The 20,595-nt window shown below is 45.0% G+C and overlaps 1 long non-coding RNA gene across 1 annotated transcript in view; it reads right to left on the bottom strand.

The window, feature by feature from the left end:
* Positions 1 to 20,595, bottom strand: part of LOC137376548 (uncharacterized) — a 75,591-nt gene that overhangs the window by 19,483 nt on the left and 35,513 nt on the right. The gene's annotated exons all lie outside the window — the stretch shown is intronic.

Here is a 20,595-nt window from a genome sequence, read left to right as displayed (position 1 = left end):
CTTGTGAGGCATGACCTGCCCCTCACAAAGCCATGCTGACTGTCTCTAATCAAACCATGCTTTTCCAAGTAATCATAAATCCTGTCTCTCAGAATCCTCTCCAATAATTTGCCCACTACCGACGTAAGACTGACTGGTCTATAATTCCCAGGGTTATCCCTATTCCCTTTCTTGAACAAGGGAACAACATTTGCCACCCTCCAATCATCCGGTACTACTCCAGTGGACAGTGAAGACGCAAAGATCATCGCCAAAGGCGCAGCAATCTCTTCCCTCGCTTCCCGTAATATCCTTGGGTATATCCCTTCTGGCCCCGGGGACTTATCTGTCCCCATATCATTCAAAATTTCCAGCACATCCTCCCTCTTAACCTCAACCTGTTTGAGCATATCAGCCTGTTCCACGCTGTCCTCACAAACGACCAGGTTCCTCTCACTAGTGAATACTGAAGCAAAGTATTCATTTAGGACCTCCCCTACCTCCTCCGACTCCAGGCACAAGTTCCCTCCACTATCCCTGATCGGCCCTACCCTCACTCTGGCCATCCTCTTGTTCCTCACATAAGTGTAGAACGCCTTGGGATTTTCCTTAATCCTACCGGCCAAGACTTTTTCATGTCCCCTTCTAGCTCTCCTAAGTCCATTCTTCAGTTCCTTCCTGGCTACCTTGTAACCCTCTAGAGCCCTGTCTGATCCTTGCTTCCTCAACCTTAAATAAGCTTCCTTCTTCCTCTTGACTAGCTGTTCCACATCTCTTGTCAGCCAAGGTTCCTTCACCCTACCATCCCTTCCCTGCCTCATCGGGACAAACCTATCCAGCAGTCGCAGCAAGTGCTCCCTAAACAACCTCCACATTTCTGTCGTGCATTTCCCTGAGAACATCTGTTCCCAATTTATGCTCCCCAGTTCCTGCCTAATAGCATTGTAATTCCCCCTCCCCCAATTAAATATTTTCCCATCCCGTCTGCTCCTGTTCCTCTCCATGACTATAGTAAAGGTCAGGGAGTTGTGATCACTATCACCGAAATGCTCTCCCACCGAGAGATCTGCCACCTGGCCTGGTTCGTTGCCAAGCACCAAGTCCAACATAGTCTCCCCTCTAGTCGGCCTATCTACATATTGAGTCAGGAAACCTTCCTGGACACACCTGACAAAAACTGCTCCATCCAAACTATTTGCACAAAGGAGGTTCCAATCAATTGTAGGGAAGTTGAAGTCACCCATGACAACAACCCTGTTACTTCTGCACCTTTCCAAAATCTGCCTCCCAATCTGTTCCTCCATATCTCTGCTGCTATTGTTCGGTATAGACTATAGTCTCCCTATATCCATTTTGAACCTAGACCTCAAAGTGCTGGAGAGGTAGCAAGGGCACAGAATGTACTCTGGGTGGGAGACTTCAATGTCCATCACCAAGAGTGGCTCGGTAGCACCTCTACTGACTGAGCTGGCCAAGTCTTAAAGAGCATAGCTGATAGTCTGGGTCTGCAGCAGGTGGTGAGGGAACCAACAAGAGGGAAAACATACTTGATCTCGTCCTCACCAATCTACCTGTCGCAGAGGCATCTGTCCATGACAGTATTGTAGGAGTGACCACCGCACAGTCTTTGTGGAGACGTGGTCCTGTTTTCACATTGAGCATACCCACCATTGTGTTATGGGGCACGACCACCGTGATAAATGGGATAGATTTCAAACAGATCTAGCAACTCAAACTGGACATCCACGTGGCCATCAGCAGCAGCAGAATTGTATTCAATCACAAGCTGTAACCTCATGGCCTGGCATATCCCCCACTCTACCATTACCATTGAGCCGGGGGACCAACCCTGGTTCAATGAAGATTGTAGGAGGGCATGACAGGAGCAGCACCAGGCATACTTAAAAATGAGGTGTCAGCCTGGTGAAGCTACAACCCAGGACTACTTGCATGCCAAACAGCAGAAGCAGTGTGCAATAGACAGGGCTAAGCAATCTCACAACCAACGGATCAGATCTAAGCTCTGCAGTCCTGCCACATCCAGTCATGAATAGTGGTGGACAATTAAACAACTGACAGGAGGAGGAGACTCTACAAATATCCCCAACCTGAACAATGGGGGAGCCCAGCACATTGGTACTAAAAATAAGGCTGAAGCATTTACATCCATTTTTAGCCAGGAGTGCCGAGTGGATGATCCATCTCAGCCTTCTCCTGAGGTCCCCAGTATCACAGATGGCAGTCTTCAGCCAATTCAATTCATTCCATGTGATGTGATATCAAGAAAAGACTGAAGACACTGGATACAGAAAAGGCTATGGGCCCTGACAACATTCTGGTAATAGTACTGAAGACATGTGCTCCAGAACTTGCTGCACCTCTAGCTAAGCTGCTCCAGTACAGATGCAATCCTGACATTTACCTGGCAATGTGGAAAATTGTCCAGGTATGTCCTGTGCACAAAAAGCAGGACAAATCCAACTCAGCCAACTATGGCCTATTAGTCTACTCCCGATCATCAGCAAAGTGATGGAAGGGGTCGTCAACAGTGTTATCAAGCAGCAATTGCTCAGCAATAATCTGCTCATTGACACTCACTTTGGGTTCCGCCAGGGCCACTCAGCTCTTGACCTCATTACAGCTTTGGCCCAAACATGGACAAAAGAGCCGAACTCCAGATGTGAGGTAAGAGTGACTGCCCTTGATATCAAGGCAGCAGTGAACTGAGTATGGCATCAAGGAGCCCTAGCAAAATTGGAGTCAATGGGAATCAGGTGGAAAACTCACCACTGGTTGGAATCATACCTAGCACAAAGGAAGATGGTTGTGGTTGTTGGTGGTCAATCATCTCAGTCCCAGGACATCACTGCAGGACTTCCTCAGGGCAGTGTCCCAGGCCCAACCACCTTCAGTTGCTTCATCCATGACCTTCCCTCCATCATAAGGTCAGACGTGGGGATGTTCACTGATGATTGCACAATGTTCAACACCATTTGCGCCTCCTCAGATACTGAAGCAGCCCATGGCCATATGCAGCAGGACCTGGACAACATCCAGGCTTGAGCTGATAAGTGGCAAGTAACATTTGTGCCACACAAGTACCAGGCAATGACCATCTCAAACAAGAGAGAATCTAACCATCTCCCCTTGAGGTTCAATGGCATTACCTTCACTGAATCCCCCACTATCAACATCCTGGGTGTCACCATTGACCAGAAACTGAACTGCAACAGGCACATAAATGCAGTGGCTACAAGAGCAGGTCAGAGGCTGGGAATTCTGCGGCGAGTAACTCCACTCCTGTCTCCCGAATGCCTGTCCACTATCTACAAGGCACAAGTCAGGAGTGTGATGGAATATTCTCCACTATCCTGAATGGGTGCAGCTCCAACAACACTCAAGAAGCTCGACACCATCCAGGACAAAGCAGCCTGCCTGATTGGCACCCCATCCACCGCCTTCAACATTCACTCCCTGCACCACTGATGCACAGTGGCAGCAATGTGTACCATCTACAAGATGCACTGCAGTAACTCACCCAAGGCTCCTTTGACAACACCTTCCAAACCGGCAACCTCTACCACCTAGAAGGACAAGGGCAGCAGATGTATGGGAACACCACCACATGAAAGTTCCACTCCAAGCCACACACCATCCTGACTTGGAAGTATATCGCCAATTCTTCACTGTCGCTGGGTCAAAATCCTGGAACTCCCTTCCTAACAGCACTGTTGGTATACTTACACCCTAAGGACTGCAGCAGTTCAAGAAGGCAGCTCACCACCACCTTCCCAAGGGCAATTAGGAATGGGCAATAAATGCAGGCTTAGCCAGTGATGCCACATTCCACGAACAAATAAATAAATCATAACGTGGCACAGCCTTTGCTTTTTCCTATGGTCTGGGGAGTCAATTAAAAAAATTCATCCCGCCAATTCTCTTTACTACTCTATAGGGGCCACTGAACCGGGCTTTCAGGGGTTCACCCTGTATTGGGAGTAGTACTAACACATGGTCTCTGGACCAAAAAGTTCTGGCCTTGGCATGTTTATCTGCCTGGGAGGTTTCTGGTGTTCCTGAATCACTACACAGGCTCTCATGAGCCACTCCCGGAACATGGAGATGTAGTCTAACATGGAAGGCTCATCCCAGTGTCCCAAAAACTTCTCCTTGATAAGTTTTACAGGACCTCTCACCTTGTGTCCATAAACTAATTCAAAGGGACTAAAGCCAGTGGACTCATTGGGTGAGTCCCTGGTAGCAAACAGGAGAAATCCCAGCCCTTTACCCCAGTCATGGGAGCACTTGGAGCAGTATGCCCTGATTATAGTCTTTGGAGTCTGGTGGTACCGTTCCAAGACCCCTTGTGACTATGGGTGGTAAGCCAAGGACTTTAATTGGGTTATGCCCAGACCACCCATGACTTTCTGAAAGATACCAGACATGAAATCCGTGCCCTGATCCAACAGGATCTCAGCAGGCAGCCCATATCGGGTGAAGAATTGGGTTAGCCCCGCCACCACTCCCTTGGCAGAGATAGTTCTTAGAGAGGTGGCCTCTGGGAATCAGGTAGCCACATCCATAATGGTGAGAAGATATGGATAGCCCCCTTTTATTTTCAGTAGGGGTCCCACACAATCCACAAGCACTCTGCTGCATGGTCCCCCAAAAGTCAGTATGGGAATTAGGGGTGCAGATCTTATTGCAGGTTGGGGCTGCCACATAACCTGGCATGGGTGGCAAATTTTACAGAAGTCCACCATATCCTTGTGGAGTTGAGGCCAGTCAAAATGCTGTCTATGGGGGCTTGGGTTTTACTGACATGTCCAGTCATTGGAGGTTCGTGGGCTATTCTCAATATTTCCTTACAGTACCTTGACAGCACCACTATGCAGTGGACCACAGTCAACTCTTCACCTGCAGTGGAAGTCAAGCTTCCTCATCAGCACCACATTCTTTAAATAGTAGCATTCTGGGATTCTCTCTGCTTCAGCTTCAGTTTGGGCAGTCTGTGCTAACTTCTTTAACAATGGGTCAGTTTGTGAGCCTTGCCCAAGGAAGACCTGTTTAACACATCCTTTGAGTCCTCTAACATCCCAAAGTTTGGGTGTCACTCCTATTCTCGGCACCTTCATTTTTGGCCCCAAGAGGGCCCCCTGTGTGTCCAGTTTTCCATTCTTACCTATGGTTGTTCAGGCTCCTATCACGCTCCCACCCTTTATCCTTTTCGTGTTTTTGAAGGTGACTAGGGAAGGGTTTCCCTTGGGGTAAGGGCTTGTGGACAAGCATAAGTTCATCAGCCAGGGTTGCTGCCTGCCTGGCTCTGGGAACCTGTTGTTCCTCCACATGGGTTTTAATGGAAAAGGCAAGTGAGTTTTTTAACTCCTGGAGAAGGATCACCCCGCTGAGGTTTCCATATGTGTGTTTTATCTTAAATGCCCATGGTCAAAAGTGAGTTGTCTAACTCTTTTGAACTCGATGTAAGTTTGCTCAGGCTGCTTTCGGAGGGTTCAGAATTTTTGGCAGTACATTTCCAGTATGAGCTTGCATGCACTCAGGATAGCATTTTTGGTCATCTCATAGTTTGATGACCTCTCACCAGGCAACAGTGAATAAACCTCACAGGTTTTTCCTATTAATTTGCTCTGCACTTGCAGGGTCCAGCCCTCTGCTGGCCACGTCAGTTGCTGTGCAAGCTTTTCAAAAGAGATGAAAAATGCTTCCACATCCCCCTCATTGAACTTTGGTATCAACTATAAGACTCAACACTCAGCCCCGAGATAAGGGTAGTTCCCTCACTAGCAGTGCTTTCACTGCATGTATTGGGTCTTCCCCTAGTTAGTTCGAGCTTCCTTCTGGAAAGCTCTTTCTTTTTCCCTTTCCTGATACTCTCTCTCCTCCTTCTCCTGCTGGAATTCTCTCTCCCTTTCTTTTTCTTTGAAATCCAGCTCTAGTCTCCGCTGTTCTAGCTGTATCTTAGCTAATGTTACCTTGTCTGTTTCCGACTCTAAGCTTCTCTGATTCTTCAGTTTTAAGTGCAAAATGGTTGGCCACAAGTTTTAGGATTTCGGGTTTCCTGGCTTTTGGACGGATAGTAATCTCTAACTGCCCAGCTACATTCCTTAACTCTTCAACAGATAGAGCTTTTAACCTGTCCCAAGTTATTTCACTCTGATCTAGGAAGGTACTGGCCTCGAATGTGAACATTTTAGTACTCCAGTACTGAAAACAATAAGAAAACCTGTATTGAAGTTTTTAAATTTTTGCTAGGGATCAATTTGGTTTCCCACTTCCAATTTCTCGTTTATCTTTGGGTTTTGATCGCAGACACGAGCCCCCAAATTTCTGTTATGATCAGGTGAGAAGGGGTCGAAAGGGTGTCCTCTTATCCCTCTCCTTGTTTGACCGCAACAGGGTTTATTTCTTTTAAACAGTGGCTATGCTTACCAATTCAGCGACTGTTTACCCCTTTATGTGCTATGATCATGAAAGAACCAATTGGAAAGGTTTTCTTGAGTTTAAACAAGAGGTTAGTTTATTGTACTTAAAACCAAAACCGATCTAAGTAAAATAATAAACTACGTTCCAACTTCCGCATGCACACACACACACACACACACACAAATAGGTTAGAGTGGAGAAGAATAGATTTGTTGGATTAGAGTCCAGAACAATAAAAAGAATATACAGTCTGAGGAATCTGGTAATTCAGTTATAAGGTATTTAGTTGCAAATTGCGGTGGCTATTTTAGCTGCTAGCAGTGATCTTTTATCAGTTCTTTGTCTTGTTCTTTCTTTTTAAAGTTTAATTCAGGTTTCCAACCAATGGATTAAAAAAAATTATTTGGCATAGCACATGTTCATGAGAAATGCAATAAAACATTTCAAGACACAAACAATCATTGGAGGCAACTAAAAGAACAAAGAACAAAGAAAATTACAGCACAGGAACAGGCCCTTCGGCCCTCCAAGCCTGCGCCGATCCAGATCCTCTATCTAAACATGTCGCCTATTTTCTAAGGGTCTGTATATCTTTGCTTCCTGCCCATTCATGTATCTGTCTAGATACATCTTAAAAGACGCTATTGTGCCCGCGTCTACCACCTCCGCTGGCAACGCGTTCCAGGCACCCACCACCCTCTGCGTAAAGAACTTTCCACGCATATCCCCCCTAAACTTTTCCCCTCTCACTTTGAACTCGTGACCCCTAGTAATTGAATCCCCCACTCTGGGAAAAAGCTTCTTGCTATCCACCCTGTCTATACCTCTCATGATTTTGTACACCTCAATCAGGTCCCCCCTCAACCTCCGTCTTTCTAATGAAAATAATCCTAATCTACTCAACCTCTCTTCATAGCTAGCGCCCTCCATACCAGGCAACATCCTGGTGAACCTCCTCTGCACCCTCTCCAAAGCATCCACATCCTTTTGGTAATGTGGCGACCAGAACTGCACGCAGTATTCCAAATGTGGCCGAACCAAAGTCTTATACAACTGTAACATGATCTGCCAGCCCTTGTACTCAATACCCCGTCCGATGAAGGAAAGCATGCCGTATGCCTTCTTGACCACTCTATTGACCTGCGTTGCCACCTTCAGGGAACAATGGACCTGAACACCCAAATCTCTCTGTACATCAATTTTCCCCAGGACTTTTCCATTTACTGTATAGTTCACTCTTGAATTGGATCTTCCAAAATGCATCACCTCGCATTTGCCCTGATTGAACTCCATCTGCCATTTCTCTGCCCAACTCTCCAGTCTATCTATATTCTGCTGTATTCTCTGACAGTCCCCTTCACTATCTGCTACTCCACCAATCTTAGTGTCGTCTGCTAACTTGCTAATCAGACCACCTATACTTTCCTCCAAATCATTTATGTATATCACAAACAACAGTGGCCCCAGCACGGATCCCTGTGGACCACCACTGGTTACACGTCTCCATTTTGAGAAACTCCCTTCCACTGCTACTCTCTGTCTCCTGTTGCCCAGCCAGTTCTTTATCCATCTAGCTAGTACACCATGGATCCCATGCGACTTCACTTTCTCCATCAGCCTACCATGGGAAACCTTATCAAACGCCTTACTGAAGTCCATGTATATGACATCTACAGCCCTTCCCTCATCAATCAACTTTGTCACTTCCTCAAAGAATTCTATTAAGTTGGTAAGACATGACCTTCCCTGCACAAAACCATGTTGTCTATCACTGATTAGCCCATTTTCTTCCAAATGGGAATAGATCCTATCCCTCAGTATCTTCTCCAGCAGCTTCCCTACCACTGACGTCAGGCTCACCGGTCTATAATTACCTGGATTATCCCTGCTCCCCTTCTTAAACAAGGGGACAACATTAGCAATTCTCCAGTCCTCCGGGACCTCACCCGTGTTTAAGGATGCTGCAAAGATATCTGTTAAGGCCCCAGTTATTTCCTCTCTCGCTTCCCTCAGTAACCTGGGATAGATCCCATCCGGACCTGGGGACTTGTCCACCTTAATGCCTTTTAGAATACCCAACACTTCCTCCCTCCTTATGCCGACTTGACCTAGAGTAATCAAACATCTGTCCCTAACCTCAACATCCGTCATGTCCCTCTCCTCGGTGAATACCGATGCAAAGTACTCGTTTAGAATCTCACCCATTTTCTCTGACTCCACGCATAACTTTCCTCCTTTGTCCTTGAGTGGGCCAATCCTTTCTCTAGTTACCCTCTTGCTCCTTATATATGAACAAAAGGCTTTGGGATTTTCCTTCTTAATTCCTCGTTTGAGAGGTAGGCTTTCAGAAATTTTAGATGGAAAGCAGTGGCAATGCAGAGGACTGCAAAAATAAACTCTGCAGCCTATCTGACTGCACCCCAAAACTAATACCTCTTGATAGTTCATTCCCTCTTTCAAGATGCTTTCTGATACATTATCCAAAGTCTTACTGGTCTGTTATTTTGATGGATTCTTGCTATGCCATATGTTAATACTGGTATTGTCTTAACTACTTTACAACCCTTGGGCACTTCGACTATTTCTAACGTTTCGGTGAAGATAGTATCTAGAATGTGACTGATTTTTTTTGTTGCTAGTCACTTCTTTTAAGACCACCCAGGTCTTGATCACAACTTATCAGAATTTTCTATTTCTTTCACTATTCCTTCTTCCTCCCCTTCTGCCCGGCCACTTAGAGGGTCAGTGTCCATGATGGAGAGACTCACTGTGGTCTATTCTATTAACACAGAAATGAAGTAGGCTTGCTTGGTTAGGCAAGGCCCTCTTCTCCTCCCCCCAGCCCTGGGGAAGAGGATTTCCTGTCTTGCCTTTGCAGCCTGGAGGAGAACCTGCAGAGAGGCATTACCTGGGGTCTTCCTTCTGACATTCTTCCTATAGCCTTCTGGTCAGCTCCTTGGTTGGCTGGAGGCAGCAGTGAGGGAGCAGCATCAGCAGGATGTTTGAGGTTGTAGTCAAGGGAAGGTCACCTTTGTCCAGGCAGCAGTGAATGGAGGCTTGGCAGCCCTTTAACTATGGTGCCAACACTTGCCACAACGTCAGCTAACACCAGGCCCCTGTGCCTTGCGTTACTTAAGTGGCCGGCTGCTGAACAACCAAGTGGAAGCGGCATAGCCGCTGTGACCTTCGCCCTTACCGCAAAATTGGAGGCCACCGAAGCAGCGTTGACATTGCGGTCCCCGTCAGGCTTTGTCTAGCCCGCGAATCCTTTTACAACATTTCACCCAACTGTCTGTCACCCAGATTTCTCCACAGCCTGCGTGGAGCAGTGGCGAGGGAAAGCGTACACGACAAGAAGACGATCACAAAATTCAGCTCCTTCTTTCCTAATGGTATGTATCTGTTCTATTTCCAAATATGATCTACTGGTCTTCCCTGCCAAAACCTTCTCAGGGCAATCTTTCTTATCTTTTTTTTTCTTTTGGGCCTCCTTATCTCGAGAGACAATGGATACACACCTGGAGGTGGTCAGTGGTTTGTGAAGCAGCACCTGGAGTGGCTATAAAGGCCAATTCTAGAGTGACAGGCTCTTCCACAGGTGCTGCAGAGAAATTTGTTTGTCGGGGCTGTTGCACAGTTGGCTATCCCCTTGTGCCTCTGTCTTTTTTCCTGCCAACTACTAAGTGTCTTCGACTCAGTTCAATTTACCACCTCCCCTCAAAATGTACTTTTTAAAAATGTTTCTATCGTACTCGCTCTGTTTTTATCATAGCAAATTACAAATAAGAACCATGAATTACGAGCAGCATTCCTCATGCATGATGTGTGCTGAATGGAGATTAATACATTGCATATGTTCTCTGGCTACCTATAACCAGCATTTCTAAAGTATAGAAGCGGTTCATCAAGATTCTGATGTGTGTGGGTTTTACTTTTAACTGTTCCTTTTTCTTCTGAATTCACTAGCTTGACAGAAATACTTTAACATGGGAAAATGTGCCTCATACCAACATCTTATATCAGAGAATTCCACTTTTTCCATGAGGACATGGGTTGCACACCAGATTCATGAGCCATGCTGTCAGTGGATATCCCTAGTCACCCAGCAATTGCCCTTTGGTTTGCCAACAATGCTCAAATTCAGTTGGTAAAGTGGACTGTTGCAAAATGAAAGCAAATTGACTGCTACCAGGATAGCTGTTCCCTTTAGCTGATGGTACAAGGACTAGGGGACATGATTTAAGGTTGTGGGCAAGAGATGCAGGGGACATGTGAGGAAGAACTCTCTTACACAGTAAGTGGTAATGACCTGGAACTCGTTGCCTATGAGGGTGATGAAAGCGGATACGATCAATGACTTCAAAAGAAAATTGGATAGGCACTTGAGGGAAATAAACTTGCAGGGCTACAGGGATAGAGCAGGGGCATTGGACTGACTGGATAGCTCTACAGAGAGCCAGTATGGACTCAATGGCCTGAATTGCCTCCTCCTGTGCCCTAATGACCCTAAAACTCTATGATACCAGGCATTGGCCAGCATGATTCACTGCCTTTGGTCGCACACCATTTGGATGTTGAGGAAGCAGAATCCCTTTCGATTCAGGTACACGGCAGAGTTGACATGCGACTCTCGCAAAGCCATGTGCGTGAAGTCAGCGGCACCCTGCACCATGGGAAAACCTGCAATCCTAGCAAAGTTGCATGCTCGCTCCACCTGCTGGTCTCTGGCAAGAAAGATTAAATATAGTTAGCTCTCTTTGAATAGAGAGCTTCAGTGACTTACTTATGGCCTCCTGCTGAGAGCCCTTCTCCCCTTGCTCCTCTCTTTTCTGACAGCTTATCCTGTTCCGCATGTCCATGGCTCATTCTTCCAGTCATGTTATATTCCAAGGGGAATGTCAACTAGTGCACCCATGTATAACTGCTTTGTGCAGAAGTGTAAAATTAGGAAAAGTCCTTCAACATCAGCCACAAGACTCCTGGTAGGCTTTTGCAACTTGAAAGAACTATGGAAAGCACAAAACACTTGTAGAATCGTAGCAACAGCCAGAAGAATTCAACCAACAACTAAACTGAAGTTGGTTAAGATCTCTTTAAATAGTGCTGGGCGGGTCATTCCTGCTGCTTAACAGGCATTCAGCTGTGAGAGATTAAGAGAGGGTGTTGTCTGGCCAAAATGGCACCGCTGGCATCAAATTAAATATACTGATTGACATCATGGTTTGACTGCTCTGCATACTTCTGGCAGCCGTTATCTGCACATGCACTAATACCCACACCAAGAGGTCGTCTGGCTCAATTTGTAGCAGAAGTGTGTGGTGCACATCAGACATCAAATTGGTCACCCGTATTGCTTAAACAATGGGCGCTAACAAGCCTAATTTTCAAACAAGCACCAAGATGTAGCTTGGCTGGTGGTGAGAAGGGCCCTCCCCGTCAGATCCTTCATGCACGCCCAAAGTCTCGCCCCCTCCGCGCAATGCCCCCGCAGTGGCTGTGGTGGGGAAGAGACGGTTGCCCACCTCCTCCTGGAATGTGTCTTTGCAAAGCAGGTGTGGAAAGAGATGCAGTGGTTTTTGTCGAGGTTCATCCCAAGCAGCTCTGTAACACAGGAGTCTGTGCTCTACGGGCTGTTCCCAGGGACGCACACCGAGACAAACATCAACTGCTGCTGGAAGACTATCAATTCGGTGAAAGACGCCCTTTGGTCTGCCCGAAACTTGCTGGTCTTCCAGCGCAAAGAGTTGTCCACCACCGAATGTTGCAGACTGGCACATTCCAAGGTCCAGGACTACGTGCTGAGGGACGCACTAAAGCTTGGGGCAGCCGCAGCAAAGGCTCAATGGGGAAAGACCACAGTGTAAGGTCCCCCCACTAAGCTGAACTGAGGGGCTGGATCCATGGGAAACCCCTCGAACTGTATCGGGAAAATTTTGTGTGCTGTAAATGTAAAAATGTATATGGCATGACAATGAAATGGAAGGGTTGTGAGGTAACTCATGATTGTATAGAAGGAAACTGATCACCTTTGCACTGTTTGTATTTTTTGACTTGATGCGGTTTTAAACTGTTTGGGAATGTAATTTTTTCAGATTTTTATGAATAAAGTATATTTTGGAAATTAAAAAAAGAGCTAACAAGCCCAATTTCACACCTGCTCTGTGTTGTTAAACTGAACCCCTGTCTGCTGTTTAGGTGGATATAAAAGATCCTATGCCACTGTTGGAAGGAGGACAGGGCGGTCTCCCAGTGTCTTGGTCAATATTTCTGCATCAACCAACACCATCAAAAACAGTTTGATGATATGTTGTTCGTGGAACCTTGCTGTATGCAATTTGGCTGCTGCGTTTGTCTACACAATCGTAACAAAATTTCAAAAGTAATCCATTGGCTCTGAAGCACTTTGGGTTGCCTCGAAGAAATAGTGGACCTCTATGTAAATGCAAGTTCTTTCTTTCTCTTTCTTAAACATTTCACAAAGGGAAACATAGCAGCACATCATGTTAAAGTGTGCATTCACGATTAAAAACTATGTGGTTATTCTTCTACTTCTGCAGTTATCTTTGTAGCATAAACAATGTGCAACACATGATGACCATCCTCCCAGTTTTGGCAGGTACTGAATGTGATTGATTGTGACGAGGGTTTTCTGTTCTTTCTTAGAATTCTTCAGCGATGACCCAAAAAGTATCAAATAGTGTATTGCATAACATTGTGAAATCATTGACAAAGTTTACAGATTTTCCTATGAACTAGGATCAATTTGTTCAATAATTACTTAGGTCCTTGGCCCCTTCCTCTTCCTCATCCACCTGCTGCTTGCCTGGCATCTAGTCTTGGATGAGCCAATTAAAAATAGAATTAAAGAATGGTTACAGCACAGAAGGATGCTATTCGGCCCGTTGTGTCCATGCGGCTCTCTGGAAAAGCAACTCAACTAGTCCCACTCTCCTGCTTTTACTGCATAGCCCTGCAGTTTTTTTCTCTTCAGATAATTATCCAATTCTCATTTGAAAGCCACGATTGAATATGCCTCCACCACACTCTCAGACAGTGAATTCCAGATACTAACCACACACTGGGTAAAAAAGGTTTTCCTCATGTCGCCATTGATTCTTTTGCCAATCACCTTAAATTGGTGTCCTCTGGTTCTCAACTCTTCCACCAATGGGAACAGTTTCTCCCTATCTACTCTGGCCAGACCTCTCATGATTTTGAAATCTCTAATAAATCTGCTCTAAATCTTCTCTTCTCCAAGGAGAACAGCCTTAGCTTCTCCAATCTAGCCACATAACTGGTTTCAGGGTTGAGGAACTTCATTCTCGTGAATCTTTTCTGAACCCTCTTTAATGCCTTCACATCCTTCCTAAAGTGTCGTGCCCAGAATTGGACACAACACCACAATTGAGGCTGAACCAGGATTTTTATACAGGTTCATCATAACTTCCTTGCATTTGCACTTTATGGCCCTATTTGTAAAGCCCAGGATCCCATATACTTTAAGAACCGCTTTTTCAACCCACCCTGCCATCTTCAATTATTTGTGCACATTAACCCCCAGGTCCCTCTGCTCCTGTACCCGCTTTAAAATTGTACCCTTTATTTTCTATTGCCTTTCCTCATTCTTCCTACCAAAATGAATCGCTTCACATTTCTCTGCATTAAATTTCATCTGCCACTTGTCGGCCCATTCCATCAGCCTATCTAAGTCCTCTTGAAATTTATCACTATTGTTATGACCAGGCAGGAAGGGGTCTCAGGCTCCCCTTTCGCCCATTTTCTAGTTTGACCACAACAGGGTTCATCCTTTTTTTAAAAAAACACAATGATTGAACTTACCACCTCAGTGAGCGCTTGCTCCCGTTCCTCTAATATAATTGCAAATTGCCATAATGCCCAAAAATCTATAGATCTCAGTCTGGAATATACTCATCGTCTGAGGATCAACAGCTCTTTGGGACAATCCTCAATCCATACTAATATATTACCCTCAATCCCATGAGCCTTGTGTAACATCCTCTTGTGCGGCACCTTATCAAATACCTTCTGAAAATCCAAATATACTACATCTGTTGATGCCCCCCTTATAGATCATGCTGGTTATAGGCTCAAAAAAAACTCGAATAGCGTTACCAAACACGCTTCCCCTTTCATAAACCCATGTTGACTCTGCCTAATGATAGTGATTTTCCAAGTGCCCTGGTTACCATGCCCTCAATAATGAGAGTTCCGAAGAGTCAAAACCCTCTGATCGAAGAAATGTCAGCTCCTCTCACTCCTAAACGCCTGACCACTTTATCCTGAGACTACGCTCCCTCTTTTTGGACTCTCCAGCCAGGGAGAACATCTTCTCAGCAGCTACCCTGTCAAGCCCTCTAAGAATTTTTATACTTTTCAATGAAAGCACTTTCCATTCTTCTAAATGCAACAGAATATAGGTCCATTCTACTCAATCTCGCTTCATAGGATAATCTTCTCATCTCAGGAATCAATTAAGTGAATCTTTATTGCACCCTCTCTAAGGAGACCAAAATTATCCGCAGTACTCAAGGTGTGAGCTCACCAAAACCCTATGTAATTACAGCAAAACTCCAACCCCCTTGCAATAAAGGCCTTTATAGTTGCGAAGAAGGGTCACTGACCCGAAACGTTAACTCTGCTTCTCTTTCCACAGATGCTGCCAGACCTGCTGAGTGATTCCAGCATTTCTTGTTTTTGTTTCAGATTTCCAGCATCCGCAGTATTTTGCTTTTACTTTATAGTTGCTTGTTGTACTTGCATGTTAACTTTCCGTGATTCATGTACAAGGCCACCCAAATCCCTCTGAATACCAACATTTACTAGTCTCACATCTTTTAAAAAATCTTCTGCATTTCCATTCTTCCTACTAAAGTGGATAGTTGCACATTTCTCCACATTATACTCCATCTGCCACCTTCTTGCTGAATTACTCAACTGGTCTACATCCCTTTGCATCTGTTTTATGTCCTCCTTACAGCTTACTTTCCCACCTAGCTGTGTATCATCAGCAAACTTGGATATATTACACTCGGACCCCTCCTCTAAGTCATTGATATAGATCGTAAGGAACTGAAGCACAAGCACTGATCCTTGTGGCACTCCACTGTTTACACCCCGCCATCCTGAAAATGACATGTTTATTCCTATTCGTTGTTTTCTGTCCATTAACCAATCCTCAATCCCATGAGCCCTAACCTTGTGTAACATCCTCTTGTGCAGCACCTTATCAAATGCCTTCCGAAAATCCAAATATACTACATCCGTTGATGCCCCCCTTATAGATCATGCTAGTTACAGGCTCAAAAATCTCGAATAGCTTTACCAAACACGTTTCCCCTTTCATAAACCCATGTTGACTCTGCCTAATGATAGTGATTTTCCAAATGCCCTGTTACTATGTCCTCAATAATAGGTTCCAGCATTTTCCCTACTACTGATGTCAGGCAAACTGGCCCATAGTTCCCTGTTTTCTCTTTCCTCCTTTCTTGAACAGCAGTCAAAAAACTTAACATTAGGAAGACCAAACAGGAAAGGGGAGAGAGTCAGGGGATGAACCAAAGGCATAATCAAAGTAAAGGGTTCTTTGGAGGTTCTTAAAAACAGGGAGAAAAGAGGCAAGACAGAAGGAACTGGGTAGGTAGTTCCAGAGATAGGAGTACAGAGGCTGGAGTGAGGGCAAGACGAAGCCTGGTGTTACAGGAATGAATGTGGGATGACTTCAATAAGACAGGGTAGGCAAGTCCACGAAATGTAGAATTTTGAAATTAATACACATATCAAAGGGGACCAGTGGAAAAGCATTTGCGTTAATGGGATATTTGAACCAGCAGTATTTTAGTGGAGTGGCCAAAAACTGAAAGTTTGTAGTATATATAAATGATTTGGAGGAAAATGTAGCTGGTCTGATTAGTAAGTTTGCGGACGACACAAAGGTTGGTGGAGTTGCGGATAATGATGAGGATTGTCAGAGGATACAGCAGGATATAGATCGGTTGGAGACTTGGGCGGAGAAATGGCAGATGGAGTTTAATCCGGACAAATGTGAGGTAATGCATTTTGGAAGGTCTAATGCAGGTGGGAGGTATACAGTAAATGGCAGAACCCTTAGGAGTATTGGCAGGCAGAGAGATCTGGGCGTACAGGTCCACAGGTCACTGAAAGTGGCAACGCAGGTGGATAAGGTAGTCAAGAAGGCATACGGCATGCTTGCCTTCATCGGTCGGGGCATAGAGTATAAAAATTGGCAAGTCATGTTGCAGCTGTACAGAACCTTAGTTAGGCCACACTTAGAATATTGCGTGCAATTCTGGTCGCCACCCTACCAGAAGGACGTGGAGGCTTTGGAGAGGGTACAGAGGAGGTTTACCAGTATGTTGACTGGTCTGGAGGGCATTAGCTATGAGGAGAGGTTGGAAAAACTCGGATTGTTTTCACTGGAACGAAGGAGGTGGAGGGGCGACATGATAGAGGTTTACAAAGTTATGAGCGGCATGGACAGAGTGGATAGTCAGAAGCTTTTTCCCAGGGTGGAAGAGTCAGTTACTAGGGGACATAAGTTTAAGGTGCGAGGGGCAAAGTTTAGAGGGGATGTGCGAGGCAAGTTTTTTTTACACAGAGGGTGGTGAGTGCCTGGAACTTGCTGCCAGGGGAGGTGGTGGAAGCAGATATGATAGCGATGTTTAAGAGACATCTTGACAAATACATGAATAGGATGGGAATAGAGGGATATGGGCCCCGGAAGTGCAGAAGGTGTTAGTTTAGGCAGGCATCAAGATCGGTGCAGGCTTGGAGGGCCGAATGGCCTGTTCCTGTGCTGTACGGTTCTTTGTTCACCAGATAGTTGACTGGAAATATCCTGCAGTCATCTGCAGTTCACACAGCTTCATATAAATGGGTAATAAAAGCAAAATTCTGCAGATGCTGGAAATCTGAAATAAAAACAAAAAATGCGGGAAATACTCAGCAGGTCTGGCAGCATCTGTGGAGAGAGAAGCAGAGTTAACATTTCAGGTCAGTGACCCTTCTTCATATAAATGAGGTCTGATGTCCAGCATTGGGTGTGTCTTGGGCCTGAATCCAGCACTTGGATCATTCAAACTAATTTTTAAGCCTTTGTCTCTAAGACTAAGAGCATCCATATATCTGCCTCGGCTGGGCCCTCTCCCTACTTCCTCCCACTGCCTTCCCCCCCCCACCCCACAACTCTTGACTGTCCTCCAGTCTGCACTGTTTAAAACACTGGGCCCACCCCAGTCAAAGTTATAAATTATAGTTAGCATTCTGTGAGACCCACTCAGCTGCATGTCCGAATACCCAGCCTTTCCAGCAAGCCAAGATGCTTGCCAGGAGTACAATTTCATTAAATCTACCCCCTGTGACGTAAAGTAGAACTGGGGGCTTTTTCAGCACTTTAAAACTGGCTGGTTAAACATTTCAGGAGCAAAGTCCTTTGAGTACAAAATCATTTATGCATTTTACAATGCACATTTGGCTTCTATTACATTACAGCTGAAGAAGTAATTTTCTGTAAATAGCTATTGCTGAATATTAAAAAGATCAGAAATGAGTGGAGCAGAGCAGCATTCCTTAAAGGGGCAGTAACTTTAAGAAAGAGAGAGGTTGGTAATTTACTTCACTTTGGGGAGGAGCTTGAGCCTGAGCCAGAATAGCACTTGCATTACTTTGGTCATGACGACATTCCCTGCCAGTAATTTGATGACGCATTTCATATCACTACATTGTGTGCTGGCAAACAAATACAAAGTAGATTGCCAATCACTCCCTCGCAAAGATACTTTTCTTTTAATTCATGCGATTTCGACAGCTGACAACAAAGTGTCAAATTTGTGCTGCAAAGTGACAGCAGCCCTGGAGGAGTTTCATTTGAAAGTAGAATTCTACGTTTTGAAAATATGTGAAATACCTTGAGATGGGGTAAAATAGATGAAAGAAACAAGATTATGAAAATGGTGTCAAATAAGACACTTCATAACATTGCTCTTTGTTGGAATAATTAGACTTCTTGCCTCCCTAATGTGTATTTAAAATTTCCAATGAGACCATCTGAACACAAAAATCAAGGCTGACACTCCAGTGCAATGCTGCGGAAGTGCTGCACTGTCAGAGATGCCGTCTTTCGTAAGAGACATTAAACCGAGGCCCCGAGTCTCTGGTGTACATAAAAGGTTCAATGGCATTATTGAGAAGTAGAGCAGAGGAACTATCCCTAGTATCCTGGCCAATATTTATCCTTCAATCAACATCACAAAAACAGATTATTTGGTCATTACTAGCTGCGGAAGCCTGCTGTGGGCAAATTGGCTGCCGCGTTTCCTACATTACAATTGTGCCTACACTTCAGAAGTATTTTCTTAGCTGTAAAGCACTTTGGGATATTCTGTGGTCATGAAAGGCGCTATATAAATGCAAGTTTTTTTTAACCTTTGTACAATCTAAGAGTTGCCTTGCAGATGACAGTAGGAAAGTAGGGGTAGATAGGAGAAACGGGACAATTGAAAGAGATGTAATGAGTATTGGCTAATAAATTTTTTTCTAAAAGCAACAGAAATAAGAACAGAACAGCAAGCAGATGTAGTTAAATTCCCATGGGAACCAAGACCAGGCACCTTAACTGCAATGTGATAAGGAGTAAGGAGATGACTGTGCCTTGGTCCAGGACAGGATAAAGGGGGTGCCTGTAGCCAGAATCATTAGACTATCTAGGACACTATGAGAGGAATTTTCCCAGCATCTTGAAAGTGGGTTCGGAGACTGGGGGGTGGCCGGGACAAGCTGAAAAAATACATCGGGCCAGTTTGCTGACGTATTCCTGCCTCCAGTCGCTTTTCGCAGGGACGAGCTGAGTGATATGTTGGGAATCCATGCAGTAGCAGTGGGAAGACAATTCAGGTCACAAATCAGTAAGTATCAGACATTTTCACTGGACATCTGCATTTTCCGAGAGCCAAACAGGGCACCCCGCAGTATCTATAACTTGGTAGCTCACAGGAGGCAATTGCATAGAGGGAGGTCTGAACAGCTTGATATTTACAGCCAGTCTGACTTTAACATGGCCAAAACAGCAAGTCAGCGCTGGAAAGCACCATTAGGTGTTGAGGATCTTGATGGAAAACAGTGCCATCCACATCTCTTAGCCATACAGATCAGGAAGGTAATAGGCTTGATCCCTGGATGAACATTGTTGCCCAGGAGTATGTACACACAGCCATCAGGTGAGCACAGAATCAAGCTCAGCTGTGATTGCTTCCACAGCCTGCTGGAATTTGTCAAGACTAACACATGAATAGTATTAACTTGGTTATGACACCGAAGGGGGTGATCTTCGACAATGGAACAGTACCCCACTGAGGGAGTCAGTAAATTGAAATGGGGAGATTAGAAAATTGGGAGAAAAAAGTTACTTTAGGAAAAGTAGTAACGATCACTACTGCTCAATAGACAATAAATTTGGTTATTGCATTGCTGTTGCATCTTGACTTTCTCCTTTTTGATTTTTTGCTGTATGTTCCAACAATTCCTTCATTTTTTTTTAATGATCTTTGTGGCACAGAAACTGTAAATATTGATGTCAGTTAATGCCCCCTCCTATTTCTCATCTACATGCTGCCTGTCTACGACATCATCTGAAAACACAGCGCCAGTTTCCACATGTACTTTGATCCCAGTTCTACCTCACCAACTCACTCAATGCCTCCACTGGCTCTAAATTGTCTGACTGCCTGTCTGACATTCAGTACTGGATAAGCAGAAATTTCCTCCAACTAAATATTGGGGAGACTGACACCATTTCTATGGTACCTGTCACAAGATCCATTCGCTAGCCACTGACTTCATCCCCCTGCCTGGAAACTGTCTGAGATTGAACCAGACTGTTTTCAGGTGTCATATATGACCCCAAGATGAGCTTCCAATCCCATATCCACACCAACACCATGACTGCCTATTTACAACTCTGTAACATCACCTGAAACCATCTCTGTCTCACCTCAACTGCTGCTGAAACTCTCTTCCATGCTTTTGTTACCTCTAGACTGGAGTACTCCAACGCACACCTGGCCGGCCTCCCATCTTTCATAAACTTGAACTCATCCAAAACTCTATTGCCGTATCCTAACTCACACCAAGTCCTGTTCA

Source organism: Heterodontus francisci, chromosome 13 (genome assembly GCF_036365525.1).
Source record: "Heterodontus francisci isolate sHetFra1 chromosome 13, sHetFra1.hap1, whole genome shotgun sequence".
Classification (NCBI taxonomy): Eukaryota; Metazoa; Chordata; class Chondrichthyes; order Heterodontiformes; family Heterodontidae; genus Heterodontus; species Heterodontus francisci.
Note: the sequence above shows the minus strand (reverse complement) of the source record. Positions and strands in the feature narration are given on the sequence as shown.